This window comes from Polistes canadensis, unplaced genomic scaffold (genome assembly GCF_001313835.1).
Source record: "Polistes canadensis isolate GaletaPanama2010 unplaced genomic scaffold, ASM131383v1 scaffold_1, whole genome shotgun sequence".
Taxonomy (NCBI): Eukaryota; Metazoa; Arthropoda; class Insecta; order Hymenoptera; family Vespidae; genus Polistes; species Polistes canadensis.
In genome coordinates this window covers 1191722-1208878 of record NW_014569548.1, presented here as the reverse complement: position 1 = coordinate 1208878, position 17157 = coordinate 1191722, and the positions used below count along the sequence as shown (strand labels likewise).

At 35.4% G+C, this 17157-nt stretch overlaps 1 protein-coding gene and 1 long non-coding RNA gene across 4 annotated transcripts in view; both read left to right on the top strand.

The window, feature by feature from the left end:
- LOC106793645 (RNA-binding protein Musashi homolog Rbp6) overlaps window positions 1-17157 on the top strand; it is a 549523-nt gene that overhangs the window by 11481 nt on the left and 520885 nt on the right. The window lies entirely within an intron of this gene.
- The window catches only part of LOC106793672, a 100264-nt gene continuing 98620 nt past the window's right edge, over window positions 15514-17157 (top strand). Inside the window, exon 1 of the long non-coding RNA XR_001382452.1 lies at window positions 15514-16529. This is a non-coding gene — a long non-coding RNA (uncharacterized LOC106793672). The remainder of the gene's footprint in view (window positions 16530-17157) is intronic.

Here is a 17157-nt window from a genome sequence, read left to right as displayed (position 1 = left end):
TTTCTCGCCAACGTCTTTTTATTCGTTATTTTCATTTCTGATCTTACAATTAGCCATTATCATAGCTCTCGCATACACGTGTGCAACGGTGTATCACTTCGAGACTACGCATTCGTTATTGTTTGTATTTTGCGATAAATATCAATGATGATAGCCTATTTTCTTCTAGTTGTCTTAAACATTCGATAAAATTAAGTGATAAACGTATAGAAAATATCACATTGACCCAAGCCTTTTTAGTCATATATATTTATAAATCCTTATTTCTTAATAATAATATATTCACTTTATAATGCAATTACATAAAACGGAATCAATGTAAATTACATTTGTTAGAAGCATTTCAAAAACTTCACTGTTCTATAAACGTATTCAACTTGCACGTTAAATAATTACAATTATTCGATTTAATAAGCAATAGTAATTCGATATGTAAATTATTTCGTTCGAAATCGAAAATGAAAAAAAAGAAAACAAAACTTTAACGAAAAATATTATAACGATGTTTGATGATTATGATGATAATAATAATAATAATAATAATAAAAAAATCTCTATTGAAATAGAGACACTATGCGTAATGTTTCTTTTTAAGCGAACAGTACGAAATGTGTTAACGAACGGGGTTTTCTCGTCTTGCCGGTTGCACGTTGCACGAATCGTTTGGATTTGCGATCCGATAAAAGAGTGTTGGGAGAAATAGAAAGAGAAAATAGAAAAACTGTATGGAGTGGGAGGAGTGGGGTGGGGGGAGGGAAGGGGAAAAGAGGAAAGGGGAAAAAAATATCCAAAAAAGTATAACGCAGGTTCGCGTGCAATGCCGGGAAACGTGTATAGGTGTGTGTATCCACGAGGATTTCCTGCATCGAAGCTCTATAGTTCGCGACAGTAACAATGTGCCATCCTCTTTCTCTCTCTTTTTCTCTCTTTTTCTCTTTCTCTCTCTCTCTCTCTCTCTCTACGCTCGAATTCATTCAACATTTCCAATTAAGGGGGTTAGTCCACTTTGCGTTGGCAGTGAGGTGTGACTATGCGCTGCGGATGTGACGTTCTCGCACGTTCTAGAACTTCAGTCGACTGAAACGCTTATTATCAAATGGGTAATACTAGCATTCGTTCGTTAAAAATCTAGTTGTTGCATATTATTATTCAACTTGTTTTTTTTATACATTTTATTAATACGTGGGAATCGATCGGTTTATGATTGGGAGAATGATAAAAGTAAGAAAAAGAGAAAACACTATTTCTATGGGTCTCATTTATAACATCCCATCTTTTCATCGAAAATCAAAAAGGATTTATCAAAATTATTATCGATAGGAACACATTCCTCATTCTCATTTTTCATTCTTATTTATTCGATATAATATACCTACGTTTTTTTCACGTTTTGCTTCTTTATTATTTTCTTCGATCGTTATCTTGTTTTGACTTTTTTTCTTCCGACCATAGGAGGAGCTATCTCCTACATACCGATTGATATTTTATTATTATTACTAATGTCATAGAAATTATTCGTCGTTTTCTCGTAATTGTTAATGTATTTTCTATCAAGGATATAAATTTTCTTAGTAGTGATATCATATAAAAATTTTCTTTTCTCTCTTTACTCGTATTCTTTATCTTATTTCTTCGATAAGTTTATTTCAATAGCAATTATTCTGACATAAACTTTCATTAAAAAATAAATGTATATATATATGTGCACGTTAAGTGCATTTTCTATCAAGATAGGACGAGGATAATCCCTACCAATGTCATGAATGACGAGATACGAATGAACCTTAGGGCCTATCGTCAACATTGATTCTAATGTAGATAGTCACGGTTAACAACACGCTAACAATAAGTCGTTTCAGATGATCTCGATAAGATTGCAAATATCGGGATGGCTAAAAAACGCAAGTACGAGTACGAGTACTTCGCGAGAAAATTTATTACAATGAAAAAGAACAAAATGTAACGAGAATCTTATTAACGAACTAATTGTTCCCGTTACTTCGCATATATTTATTCTTACCGTATCAGGTCATTATTTGACTGCTTACGAAATAGACGCGAGCATAAAATAATTTTCAAATAATATTAAATATATTCTCTATATTATTGCACACATAAAAGTATACTTTATTACAACTCAAGAAAGTTTTAAACGATAAACGAGACGATACGTTAATGACATAAACGTTCTTCATTCTATTCCGCGTTAGGTAAAAGGAAATATATTCTGTCAGTATTTTTTCACGTGCTCGAACGCGTGGATAATAAATTTTCAAACTACCGTATAGAAATCGGCGTAAAAATAAAGCCGTTGAATAAACTGTATTCCAATATATTCCGATCGAGAATACTTTATATTTATCATTCTTTCAATAACTCTGTATCAATTTCGATTAATTCAACAAATTGATCCTACTTGACTTAACACGAACAAAATCTGAAATATGATTTCAATTGTAAAAATAAATTGTTAATGGTATATACGCGTTAACGCAATTTATCGAGATGCGTTACTTACGACGATTTAAGTATTAAATGCTTTAATGTTTAATGCGACGAGGAAGAGGGAAAAATAAGTAGGTTAGAGGGTATTTCCGTAAGTATACAGACAAAACAAGAGAAAAAAAGAAACAACATAACGGAGAAACACCTGAGAACGGACAAGCCACCAAGCTAGGGTGTGTGTGTGTATGCTAGCTTATATCGAACCAGTTAACCGAACAATAGTTACTTCTTAATGGACTCGCCGTGTTTGTCTATTACCTGCTTTGCTTCGTGCTTTCATTTCCATAGAATACACACACACACATATATATATACACGTATAAACCTTTTATACGTGACATCATTGGCACGTGGCTATAACCACCCATGAGCCTTTCCAGGGCAACTATAGCCACAAAAGGCCACTTTACCCTGCAACACTACTCGGATCTATGGTAATAATACAAAGAATACACCACATCTGCCTAGCTTATTTTTTTTCTTTTCTTTTCTTTTTCTACATAGGGCAGGCACAACCACCACCACCATCACCACCACCCTGCTAACTTTCAAATTGGGATGAACAAAAATCTGGGTTAAAAGTGATAGAAAGAACGACGTATCGTTGTTACAATATTGTCTCGCGTTAGTTTATATCTTAATAAGTATAAAAATCAATCAAAAATGAGTTTAGATAAAAGAAATAGAAAGTAAGTATAGAAAGTTAAAAGGAGGAAGAGAAAGAAAAAAAAAGGAAATAAGGGAGATGGTATTATACACAGAGAATATACTTGAAAGTGCAACGAATTCGTGTTGGTTTACAACAGCGAATAATTATGTAAGCTCTTTTCCGAGTAGTTGATATATGTACATAAAAGTTTTGTACGATGAGCGTCAAGTAAATAAACATGTAATGGTTTAAAGTATAAAAAAGAGAAAGAGAAAGAGAGAGAAAGAGAGAGAGAGAGAGTGCGTAGAAGATAGGAAGTACATTAAATTACCTATTCTATTCTTACAGTTGTATTATCTATCTTTCTTCGTAAAGAAAAAGAGAAATAAGATAGAGGAAAATGTAGAATTTCTTTGAAGTTGTAGTATGTAAGGAATCACTTATCTTTTACAAAGAAGAATTTACTGAAGAGAGAGTGAGAGAGTGAGAGAGAATGAGTAGATAGATAAGGTGACGGAGAAATAGAGAAACGAAATGCGTCTATCAATCGTAATCACGCTTCGCGGAGGATGAACGCGTCTTTCGTTATCGGTGCTCTTGCCAAGTTTAAAACGAAGTAACACCATCGACTTATCTCCAGAAGATGTGTCTGCTCAGTCTTACCTAGGTTCATCGAACCCTATTTGTTTATTTTTTTTCTCATCAATAGTGACATACTTGAATGTGTATGAATGATCGATAATATCAAAGATACCGTTTCTTTTATTCGAACGCATAGACAAATTTTGAAGGAAATCTAACAAATTGTGCAGCATAGACACTATGATAATAAATTTATCTACGGTATATATTACGATGATACCAATCACGATGATTCTACGAATCTAAAATAAAATATGAAATAATAAATGTTATTTCTACGTATCTGCTTGCGATGCATTTTTAATGCAAGGGTTTGTTACTATTTATTTTCTTTTTTTTTTTCTTTCATTTTATTATTTGATACTAATTTGTTGTTCTCGTTGATAATCAATTTGGATTTGGTATTTTAAAATAAAAGCGAAATGCAAAAGAATGTAATTTATTTTTAATCAATAATAACATTTGTAAACGCAGTAATAAATATACGGAATACAATTTAGTGGGATGAAAAGTGTTTGTTGTAGTTGCCTTGAAAAAAAAAAAAGAATATATAAAAGTTGCTTAAAAGAGACGCGCGCGTTTTATACAGTCAAATAAATCTTTTGAACGATAAAGATAAAAAATGAAGGAAAGAGACAAAGGAGAATAGAGAGACGAGGAGGAGGGATTTGTTCGAAAAGTGTGGGTACCTCGAGTGACGACGACGACGACGCGTTTCCTATTCGATATCTTCGATTTTGTGACGTTGCCGACACTTCGCCATCCATCTCTTCTGTGTCTATAAGACCTGATAATGCAGCCTAGTTTGCGTCGACGAAGTGGAAGAAATCGTTACTGCTGTCTCTAGACGACGTTATGTTGTAACATTCATATCGAAAGTTTTGCTACGATATTCTTCTAATACATTTAAAAAAGTAAACTTCTCGGCCGATACGCGGTCATCTCAGTGACGTTATTTATTACCTCCGATGATAAAGTGACACTCTTAAAAAAAAAATAAAATGAGAAAGGATTAACGCTAAACCTTGTCCTGACACTTCACATATATCTATTAAATAAAAAACACATATACACGTATCTTAATGTAGAATGAGATTTTAATCGTAAGAAAATATTTTATTTTATTTAGAAATGAATAATGTACGTTTCATATGGTTTTTTGTTTTTTTTTTATACAAAATTATCGTTATAGGGTTTAACGTTAATTTTAAGACTCTTATCTTAAGTAACAATGATTTACGATGGAAATGAAACATTTACCGATTAATCTTAATGTTAATCGTTTATATGATATAAGCATAATGTATTGTTTATCGCAATTTAAAGCTATACAATACTATATCAGATTTTGACACGCATAATATTTCTCTAAAGGTAGTATGATCGAATAAATGAATGAATCAATGAATGAATTAATAAATGAATGAAGACGTATTTGATATTTAAGAATTATTACAAAGAGAATTAAACTGTACTATTCATTAAAAAAGATATCCTATTGACCTCGTATCATGAACGAGATATAAAACTCTTGCGATCCAGTTTCCGTGTGACACACGAAAAAAGAAATATAAGAGAAAAAGAAGAGATAAAACGCAGAAAGTCGCTCGATATCGACGTTAAGACCGGAACACTCAGCGACCGTACAGAATTTGACCGCCCACTTGTTGAATAATCTGCTTAGTTTGGCAGGCGAGATCTTGAGTGCGAGAAAAGAGAAAGAAAGAAAGAAAGAAAGAAAGAGAGAGAGAAAGAGATTGAGATTGAACGAGATCTGAAGAAACAGTCACGTGAAGCGAAAGCGAAATAGATCGATGAAAATATAAAGAGAGAGAGAAAGAGAGGAAAAAGATGGGAGAAAGAAATAGAAATACAATAACTACTGGCTGAAATAGAAAAATATCGGTATCCTTTTCTTGGTTTTTCTTTTTAAGATATGCGGTTTTTTTCTTTTTTCGACGATCGTTTATTTTACGTTAAAAATTTATCCACGATCCTCTCTCTCTCTGTCGGTTTTTTTTTCTTCGTTTTTTTTTTCGTTTTCTCAATTTTCCATAAGCCTATTCCAAGGCGCGTTCATATAAATTTTGCTTAGACGAATCTCAAAAGCGTTTCAAAAATAGATACTGCCCACGCTGTCAGGCGTAACTTTGCGAAAACGTTCTGATGAATCCCGCCATCCGCACGAGACCGCAGCCGGGAAGCCGTTTTGCATGCGTGTACCTCGGAATTTCGTTCGCGGTTAAGTTTTATACTTTCAAAGCACGTTATGATGGTACTACTCTAGGTGTTCCATCTCCTATATTCCTTTTTATTCTTCATGATTTTTTCACGGTTAAATATTTCGATATGTTATGTGTTAAAAGTTTCTTCTTCGACGTATATATATAGTAGTAGTTACGTTAAATTAAATTACTTGGTAAAAGTAATTTAAAACATTTTCAAACTTTCTTAAATAACATTGAAATAAACACTTAGACGTGAAATATAAAATATTCTCTATCGAATATGGGGAATAAGATTCTATGGGAATAATATTTATTCTTTCTCTATTTGTTGTATCAGTTCGGATTTATCTTTGAAACATTTTGTATCTAATCTAATGCCTCGATATCTGTACGATTTAATTTTTTTTTTTGGTACACGGTAAGAAAACGGTTAGGAGTATCTCTTGCGATGATTGATAAAATGTCATCGAATTAATATGCAACGTTCATATAATATATATTTTTGATTATATTCATTTTATTTCAATATTAATATATAATGTTTTATAGTTTTATATTAAAAGTATGTTCAAACGTGACAGGAATTTGAAAAATATAGATAATACTTATATGTGCATGCTTGGTATAATACATCGATTTGTTCAAATTTTCAATAGGATTAACTTTCATCAGTCGTTGCAACTACAATTTTCGTGGTTGTCTTGCGGTTATCCGATAGTCTTACGTTTATAATGTATCAAGGCGTTCACGTGCCGCACAGAAATACGTTTACTTGACTACCGCTAAAAATAATGTGTATCAGGTTATTTTCGTAGATTCAAGCTTGATGTACGCGCCAATGCACATGTCCGTAATGGCAGGCTACGCGTATTCAAATCGTTCATTTTAAAATAATTTGCCGATAAAACTATAATTATATATCCGTGATTATAATCCTCGGATAATTTTTACCGTGAGAAATGTCGCGTGAATGATGAATATATTCGGTAAGGGTTGAAGGAATCACGATGAAAAAAACTTTATCAGACCAATTTATTTCTATTCTTTGTCTCCTTGTTAGTAAATTTATAAATCTATGCGTATAAAAAAACAAATATATATATTCTATTATGACATACGCGTTGCATTAGCAAATCAATTTATGATATAACATACCGGTGATAACGATTAAGTAATTATAATTCGCACCGATAAACAATTTCCGTTTAATTAACATAAACGGAATATTTGAGATTAGTTGAACGATATGCTGATCGTTTTCGTAGATCAGGTAGGAGAGATTCTTTTGCTTAGAATACTTCTCGGTTTTGTTACACGAAAATGAACAACGTTGCCTGGCAGATAGTTTGGTGGTTAATCGAGTAATATATTATATATACATATGTAGTTTGTTTCATAATCGCATTGAGATGATGCTCTTTAAACGCACGACTGCTGATTATATATATATTTCTCTCTCTCTCTCTTTCCACTAACGCACGTGCCTTTCACGTTGTTTACGATTGCACATTGCATCGCGTAATCTACGTCATCCGCGCAAATGTTAGAAAATTACCTTTAGTGTTTTTCCCGAACAATCTGCTGCTGGTCTTTTATTTTAGTTGGTGCACTTAATAATAATAATACCGATATTACGCGTTAGTTAGATCGGTTCGCAGTTACGAAATATATAATCGATGAGATTTTTCGAAAGGTTGATAAAGATGAGAGAGAAAGAGAGAGAGAGAGAGAGAGAGAAAAACAAGATTGAACAGAGTGAGTTTTCGTGGCATTCTAAAGCGTGTACGTTAATTATCCATCTATCCGTGTTCTCATCGAATACATTATTTAAACGATGATTTGTGCAGAGTTGCATTTAATGCGTGTCCGCGCGCTCGTGTTCGTTTCCTTCCGCGTGCGGTGTTAGCGCGTGTAAACGAAGGGTGATGAAAAGATGGTAGGATAGATACACAATGAATACGTCGAACAACGAGGAGGGTGGTAAGGTGGAAGGAAATAGGTGCGCATATAAGTGACGTGTTAATGACATTACGTAATGCCGAGCGAGCCAATCAATGTATACATACATATGTATGGGAGAGAAACACCCTGCGTATACCCGATGTAACGATCGTGTCCGTTCTCGTTATTGCGTTGGTTGCTTGACCATTTGCTTCTGAGCTTCTCCTCTCGTTCTTCCCTTCCTTCCTTCCTTCCTACCTACCTACCTACCTACCTACCTACCTACCAACCTTTTTTCTCTCCCCATGAAATAAAAAATATGTACGATGCAGCAAAGCGTATTAAAGCTTCATTGATATTTTGGTTTAAAATAATTACGGAATTACGGAAAAGTTCATTCGATTAAGAAGCTTGAAACATTGTTTTCATTTGAAAGAGAGCTTTTCAAATGTGCATTAGTATTCTCGTAATATTATATTTGTCACGTGCCAAATAAATATCGTCCCTCTTTCGAATTTACTTGTTCGGATAACGATGTTCGGAAACATATTTTACTTCGATACAATAAAATATTATAATAATAATAACTCCTTTCTTTTTGTTTTTGTAGACGATAAACGAGACGATAATAAAACGTTGTCGAGCACCTGCATTTAGTAATATTTTCTTTACTCTAAACGTATACAAAACGATGTATTTAATTCATCGTTGAAAGCATTTCATGGTAAAGGTCGATGCATTTAATCGGGCTCGTAGATCTATTAAAGCACACAATAAATCATAGGGTTCGTCATAAAGGAAATAGAGAAATAATTGCAAATAAGGCATGTCCGGTGCATACACTATAGGGTTATGATAATTGAGCAAAAAGCCAGTGACATGAACGATTAGACGAACCTTATCGATAACGATAACAATTTTTTTCTCAGTCAATGAGTTATTTAAAGATTTTTATCGCATTTTATTTGCATAATGTCATTAAATAATCGGATGCAAAATATCGCATAGCCGTATAGATAACCGCATTTGGTTTTTTTTTTTTTTTTCACTATTCTTTACTATCTTCTTCTACACATGTGTGATACATGATCCATCGTTGCATGTTACACTCGCACAATCGCTTCTGTTGCGTTCTGGGTCGTATGCACGCGGTCACATGTCACGCTACTCACACACACACATATATATATATCTATGTGTATCAGTCTCATCGTAGAAAGAACAAGTCGACGTCATGAGAAAACTTTCAAGGGTGATACTAGCCAACATAGTACATGTGTTCCTTACTACTATTAGCATTAGTACTACACTACTACTATTACAACTAATACTGCTACTATTACTATTCTCTATTCGGTACATCGGACGTTTTTACGAGAGCTAATTACTTTTTTAGATGATATTCTTTTTTGATATTTTTTCTTTTTTCAAATTTACGTTCGGACACGTTGAAAACGTAAAGTTGACTAAAGTGGTTTTATTTGTAATTCCTTTGAATGCGTATAACGTAGAACTCGTCTCTTTCTCATATGCGCTTATTCAAAGGTGTGCTTTTCTTCTCGACATTTCATTTCAGTGAAATAAATTCGATCGAACGAACGAATGAACGAACGAACGAACGAACGAACAAACGAACGAACGAATGGGCGAAAGTTATTAGTTTTATCTTTATTTCAATTTCCAACGTCTCCAGCGTCGATTTTGAACGAATCGATAAACGATATATCGCCTGAGATTCTCACAAAAATAGTTTTCTCACATTTTCGGATATATATTTTTAAACTTTGCTTGGGTATATATTAGTTAAAAAAAAAAAACTTTGATAAAGGACGAGTCTGACTTGTTTCTTTACTTTTCTTTCAATTTATTTCTACTATTGAATATTGGATATGGAATTAATGTTGATTAATAGAATATTTTTATTTATAATAATATAATTATCAAATAGACGATATGATCGGTTGTAAAAGAAGAAGTAAGCTTATAAAGACGCATCGTATTTGCTATGAAACCGGCACTCCATTAAATTCGAAAATTGTTTTTGTTGGGCACGCAATGGTTCGCGTTCGAAGAAGCCCTTATTGCTCTCCACGTTACGGAATATAACGCCGGTCCATTTTATTCTATGACGCACGTGTTATAGTAGTTGGTACTTTCACGACCAACCCCTGCCTCGAAGAAAAATACAAAATGTACGTTTCTCAGACATCCAAGATAATCGGACCCCATCTTATTGAGTTTTTCTTTCCCTTGTTTCTTATCGTTCATTTTTCCTCGAAGATAAAAAATATCACAAAATAAAATCAAAATAATAGATTAACGCGATAATGCAAATATATAAAAAAAGAGTTAATTTTCTTGTTACTTCTACAAATACTTCTAGAAATAAATTACTTTTGTAAGAAATTGTGTAAAAAGAAAAAATACAGACTACGATTGGATCGTTCAAGATTTTTACCTCGAAAATGAAGAAAAATCTTCTAGATACGTTTTAACTATCGACCACGTTCCAATTCGGACGAACCCTTTCAAGCATTAGTAATCCAATCGAGGTGTCCTCTCAGCTTGATTAGTTTTCTAAAAGTATTAGCGTATATATATATATATTCTGTTAAAGATGTTAAAGATCGCAAAGTTTGGCGTTACGTTTATCAAACAACAAAATCCTTAATAATTTCAAAAAAAAAAAGAACTAGAATTTCGTTTTGATTAATTGGACGTTTCGTTCTTTTATTGGGACTTCTTCAGCAACTTAATCTCTAAAGTTCAGGTTCTTTTTTTTATTTAAGCAGACATACATTTTTGTAATATTCAAAACACTATACATCTAAACTTTGTTATCTCTTGATCCGTTATATTTGAACACTCAACAAAACTTTTGAATGTCCAAATTTTCCCTACGATACCTATTTATTAATCCTTAATAATATTTATATTATTAAACATTATTTAATACATCATTAAGTATGAAACGTCCGATTATTCCTACTACATTCAGTTCGAAATCAGACATTTCATACTTAATAAATAAATATATAATCCTGATAATATTACGTTATGCTTTTAACGTGTTCTTCTTCTTCTTCTTCTTGTTAGTTCATGGAATACATTGATTAGGCGCGACACAAGGTAGTCCTCGGTAATCACGAAAGAACATATCGTCGTCGTCGTCGTCTTAGTGTCTCTTTTAGCTGATGTATCGTGAACAGCATTCACGATAGTAGGTGCCAAGCAGCAATCTACCCAGCTTAGAGTTTGTTCGTTGAAAGCGCACGTAGCAGCGGAAACAGCAGCAGCAGCAACGCATGCCTGGTTGTATGCACATGCATGGTGGTACCGAATCGTATTCGTAACCTCATTGGAAGCTTATTCCCCGAGGTAAGACGACAGTTCCTAAAGCTGGAAGACCTACGAAGGCGAGTAAAATTCTCTCTCTCTCTCTTTCTCTTTCTCTCCCTTTCTCTTTCTCGCAGTCAAGACAACGAGGGTGTAAATCAGGCAAAACTGCACTTTGGAATTAAGGGACTCCTCTTTCTCTCTCTTGCATATACACACTCGCTCACTTACTCCTACGTTTAGTTAATGAATGTAGGGCCGCCTCTAATTAGACGTTCTTAATACCGCGCGCGCGTTGCTTCGTGCTATTAAAAGAGGAATGGAATGGAATGTTGGTGCAAGGAGGAAAGATCGCTACAGATAAACGTCCTACGTCTTATCCTGGAGTTTATAAGTGTGACTCGTATCGAAGATAAATTTGGGGTATCTTTAGCGAGAGTTAAATATATATAATACGCTGTATAAATCGTGTTACTTTTTAACGTGCTTTAATAGAAAATAAATCTGAATGAAAAAGTATTTCATTTTTGTTGTTCCGAATAGAATAAAAGTTCGTTTCATCTCGGTTTAGTTTTTTTTTTCTTTTTTCGAATTAATATTAAAACAAGTCATAAAGTTTGTCGATCGATAAGATCAAAGGTAATGGTAACAGGTAGTAACACCACTGATTGCTATTTAATGAATCGGCTTAGCGACTCGTAAGCATTCAGGACGGATTATCGAAGTGTAAGAGTCAGTGAATACGGTCTATAGGCAAACCCTGGAAAACAGTCGAAAGCGGTGATTTCGTTTTGCAAAGGGCTTTAGAGCAGAAAAGGGTTCCAAATGGAATAAAGATTATTCGTCCGAGTTGTCGCTATCGCGGTCTATCTCTCTCTCTCTCTCTCTCTCTCTTTTCGAAAAAGGTCAGTTACCCTCACCATTAGTCATACGCTTCTACTTCTAACTGTTAATGTCGGCGGACACTCTATCCTCTTGCCAGGTTTCCTTCGAAGACCAATTACGGACAATTACCCGCAACCTATTACGCGCTAAAACCTTGTCACTGCGATTATCGTTAGAGCATAAAGCTACCGCCTACATCTCGGCGGCATCGTTGAGTATCCGCCTGAAAACTCTCTGCACACTATTCCCCGGCTCCCCTTTCTCTTCCCCCCCCCCTCTCTCTCTCTTTGCCCGTCTCTCAGCACTCTTCTCTTTCCAGTTTACGTGCAAGTCGTGAACATCGGAGTTTCTGGCGGAGGTAGTGGTAATGGTAGTGGTTGTGAGCAGGGCTTAAGGTCACGTTGGAACCGTCGAGGACGAACGAATCGACCGGATAACGTGATGGGATTTAACATTCGCGAACCATCAGTCAACGGGAAAGCTTTTTGCTTGTTGATGAACGACGTTATATCCTCTCTGGCTTTTTTCTTCTTCACGAGCAGCTAGGTACAGCTTAAGGAAAAATAGCGTTTTTCTTTGTATTATTTCAGGTAAAGGAAAGCGCGAGCTAAGTTCCTCGAGTCTTATCAAACTCTCGATGTTTTATATAACTAGAGTCATAGTTTTTTTTTCTTCTTCTTTTTATTTCAACAACGTTTCAAATTGAACAAGAGAATATATTATAATACGAATTCGTTGTCGCGTAACTTTAAGAATATTTGTAATTTGTTAGAAGAATCGCGCGTACCGGTAAAACATTCCTCGTGTTTTTGAACGATTAACAAAATCTTATTGTTGTAAGAAATATTTATTATCGCGTACGCGATATATTCGTTTCAAAAAAAAATCTATACTTCGACTTCCGTATTTTTAATTCACGTATTCACTTATCGAACTATTGCGTATATGCGATCGAACGGTGATAACACGTATCCGAGTCCCAGTGTGTTTTGGGTTATCAAACAACATAGTAGATCAAGAAATATCGCAACGATTACTAAATCAACTATATATCTCGTATCTCTAATATATTGAGAAGAGGTTCCGATGATCGTCATCCGAATGATTCTGTTAACCGTATGAAGGGATAACGGAAAATCGACGACTGAGAGAGAGAGAGAGAGAGAGAGAGAAGTACTCTGGGTGGTGGTGGTGGTGGTGATGGTGGTGGTGGGAAGAACCTCCGGAATATCTAGTTATCCGGTGAATCGGCGATACTACAGAGGGAATAGACATAGTAAATTGAGAGAGGGACTATCTCCGTGCGACGTTATGGAGCTAGAATATTATATCCACCGCGGAATTATGCCATCCATCAAAATACCGATGCCTAGGATAATTGATGCCATCGCAGCGGCGACGCCAGTCATGCTAGACAGCACATGGCGTAAAATTGAATATCGATTAGACGTTCTGAGAGGTTTCGAAATGGGGCTTTGCGCCAAAGTTATTAAATCCTCCTCTACCAAGCTGAAGTCCCTCGATTAAACGGTAGCAATAATATCAAGTTTGTCACTGAGATTCTGAAGTAATAAACGGTTACTTCCAATCTCTACTTACGTATGTACGCTCGCATATTAAACTTTCTTTTTTTCTCTTTTTTTTTTATTTTTTTTTTTGGTGTATTATTATATATTATTTTTTAACAAACTTCGATGCCACCCTATCTTATTTTGTCACATTGTATCCTCTCGAGGAATCGATTTGCGTTCGCTACTGTGCATTACGCAAGAGTATTAAACTACGTATTTAAAACTAATGACAAATAACGAATTAAGTTTCATTGACAATTGCATTGGAATATAAAAAGAGAGTCGGTGAACGGATTGCTAGCTGGCTGGCTGGTTGGTTGGTTGGTTGGTTGGTTGGTTGGCTGGTTGGCAGGGTACTGCCACAGAGACCACAGACTGCGAACAACAACGACAGCTAACTCCAATGGCAAGCCTATCACTGTTAATCGATTGTCGAACGATATATCTATGCTGACATAACTCGGGGATTTATCGGTGCCACCCCAGACGGTGGCAGAGCTCGATATGCTAATAAAGCACTCCTGTACATCGATAGATAGCGAGCGCGCGCGCACGCACGATATTCGTGCTAGAGAATACCACCACACTTACATCGATTCGCAGAGAGATATCTTTGCTCATTAATGCTTGTTTTTTACGTGCTAACACGGTGCTTATATTATTTTTTTCTTTTCTTTTCTTTTCTTTTCTTTTTTTACTAACATTTTTCATCGTCCCTTTTTTTTACCTTCTTCTTTTGTTCAACTTTTTTTTCCACCCCCCTCCTCTCCCTCCCTCTCTCCCTCCGGCCCAAGTCCTCCTCCCATTCGGTAGAACAACAATAATATTAATGGTAAAAAATAGAGGAGTCAACTTGTGTAATTTATCTTTCTCATTATAGTCTCTCCTCGGTCTCGGAAGTTGGAAGTAATATTACTCTCTGCGCAATGCGAGATAACACGACGAACAATTATTCAGATAGAGTCCTAAACTAATCTCATATAATTTCATCTATTTTCTTTTTTCGTTTTTTTTTCTCGTTCTTCTTCTTTTCTTTTTTACCAACGAAAATATAATCCTTATATCATATTCCTGGCACTTGGTGCGATTTCTATTCTCCGTCTAGATCGTTTCAATCAGCATTGTTCTATCTCTATTCGTCAAAATCGGAGCTGTTTTCTCTCTCTCTCTCTCTCTCTCTCTCGCTTTCTCTTTCTCCTACCTACACACAAAGGAATTCCTCGATTTCTCTACGTTGGACTCAACGAAATTTTCACTCGGTTGGTAGAGAGAGAGAATTTTATCTCGATTTTCGTGAATGTTGACGTTTCTTCCCTGTCTCCTTTTTCTCTCTCTTTCTCTCTCTCTCTCTCTCTTTTCTCTTCAGGCGTCGTGCGCACGACATCCAATAGAGCTCATGGTTTTATTTTCAACCCCCTGTCCCCCGACCCACCCCCCCCTCCCTTTCCACGTCGCATCCTCCGTCCTTTCTGCCATAAAACCCTGCTCCACATAGATTCGTTGTCGGGCTATTGCAACGTCGATAGACACGAACAGGGGTGGCGGGAGGTCGGGGGGGGGAGGTGAAAGAGTGAATGAAAAACACACGCGTAGTTTGAAAAGAGGGAAAGAGAACCTACTATCACACCACCACCTTCGTGATCGATATTTAAAATAGGAACGCCGCGGCATGATTTTTCCTTTCTACAAATCTTCCTGGCATTTGTAACAATAAAAAAGACAATATTTGGATCAAAGTTTTTTTTTTTTTTTTTTTTTACTACGATCTTATTCCGTGGTTTAAGTTTTTCGCATAGCGTTTAAAATATTTCCTACTATACACAATCCGGTGTCGGTGGCAAACAGAACGGTCAATATCGCGTTGTTTACTCCCGGTAGCAGCAGCAGCAGCAAGCAAGCAGCTTTTCCAGAGATGAGAACAAACTTACTCAGCAACAAGTACAAATAAAAAAAGAAAGAATCAAAAGGAAGAGAAAGAAAAAGAAAAAGAAAAAAAAAGGAAGCGAGTACTCTTATCCGTCGTCTCATTAGACGCCTTTCCACATTTGCGATTTCACTCTCTCGCGCGAAATAATTTTTCCGTAGCAAAGTTAAAAGAGATATTATAAAGGCTTTTCGAATTCATTTATTAGCACACAAAGAGAGAGAGAGAGAGAGAGAGAGAGAGAGAAAAAGATAGGAACGATGATAATAATATGACTCACGTTGAAAAGCTTAGGATTACGTCAGAAATGATCTTTCCGCTCTCTCTGTCTCTCTCTCTCTCTCTAGTAATCGGTCATATATGTGTGCGCATACGTAAACTCAAAGACAGACAGACGTAGAAACTTACTGCTCGTAAAGTTGGCTATCGCGGAATGTTTGAGAAATTGGGATCACGTAAAGCGTTGCGTAATACCGGGATACGCTGCTAACTTACGCGTTCTAACCCCGTGCTTAAGGCAAGGCATAACGTATATAAATGTGAGTATATGGTACGTATATATATACACACGTATATGTATACGTACGTCTTATGTAAGTACATTACTCGCGCGAACCAACGAGCCGGGATAAATTATCGGCTAGGGTTGTCAAGTAACGGAGTAGTACTCTTCTTCGTAACCGTGGCGCCAAAGAAGATTCGACGATACGTTATATGAATTCGTCTTAAAAAGTTGCGAGTGGAAAGAGTATATATATATATATATCTCTTTCATGATCGTAAAAAACTAGAACTCATAAACTTCGCTCAGTCTCCGGTATTCACCTATAATAACTGAACGTCATCTTGTAAGTAGTTACCTTTAACGTAGAATGCATTCTTTTCTGTATTTTTCTTTTGTTTTGTTTGTAGATGTATCTTTTGCCTTCAATTAAGAAAACTGCATAAAATGATCGTTAAATTTTTTTATATGAAAAATTGATGGTTTTATCACTGTCGGGTAAAGAAATTGAACGAGTACGGTATTCTAATCTTCATCGGTTGAAAATTTATATCGAAATGATTGACTATGGTTGAATCTTCTTTTTAAACCATAAAGTAAGAACGATTCATTTATTTTATCTAATGCTTGCTGATAATAATGTGATATAGAAGAAGATAATTTGTATATTCTAACGTAATCCAAATTAGAAACGAATTTTGTATATGCTTTTGCACACACAATGTAATTACATTGTTAATAGAGTTTTATTTCTCTCTCTCTCTCTCTCTCTCTCTCTTTCTCTCTTTCTTGTAATGGTCAGTAATGTACAATCCGTTTCAATTACAAAACGATGCGCCATGGCGCAAAACAAGAGGGGTATAATTTTGCCGAATATTCGGTAACAGCTGCGCAAAACGTCGAGTGTATCAATTCGTAAAGCTGCTTCGCGTTATCGGTGTGTTTCGAGCTCTTTACTCGCATCAAACAATTCT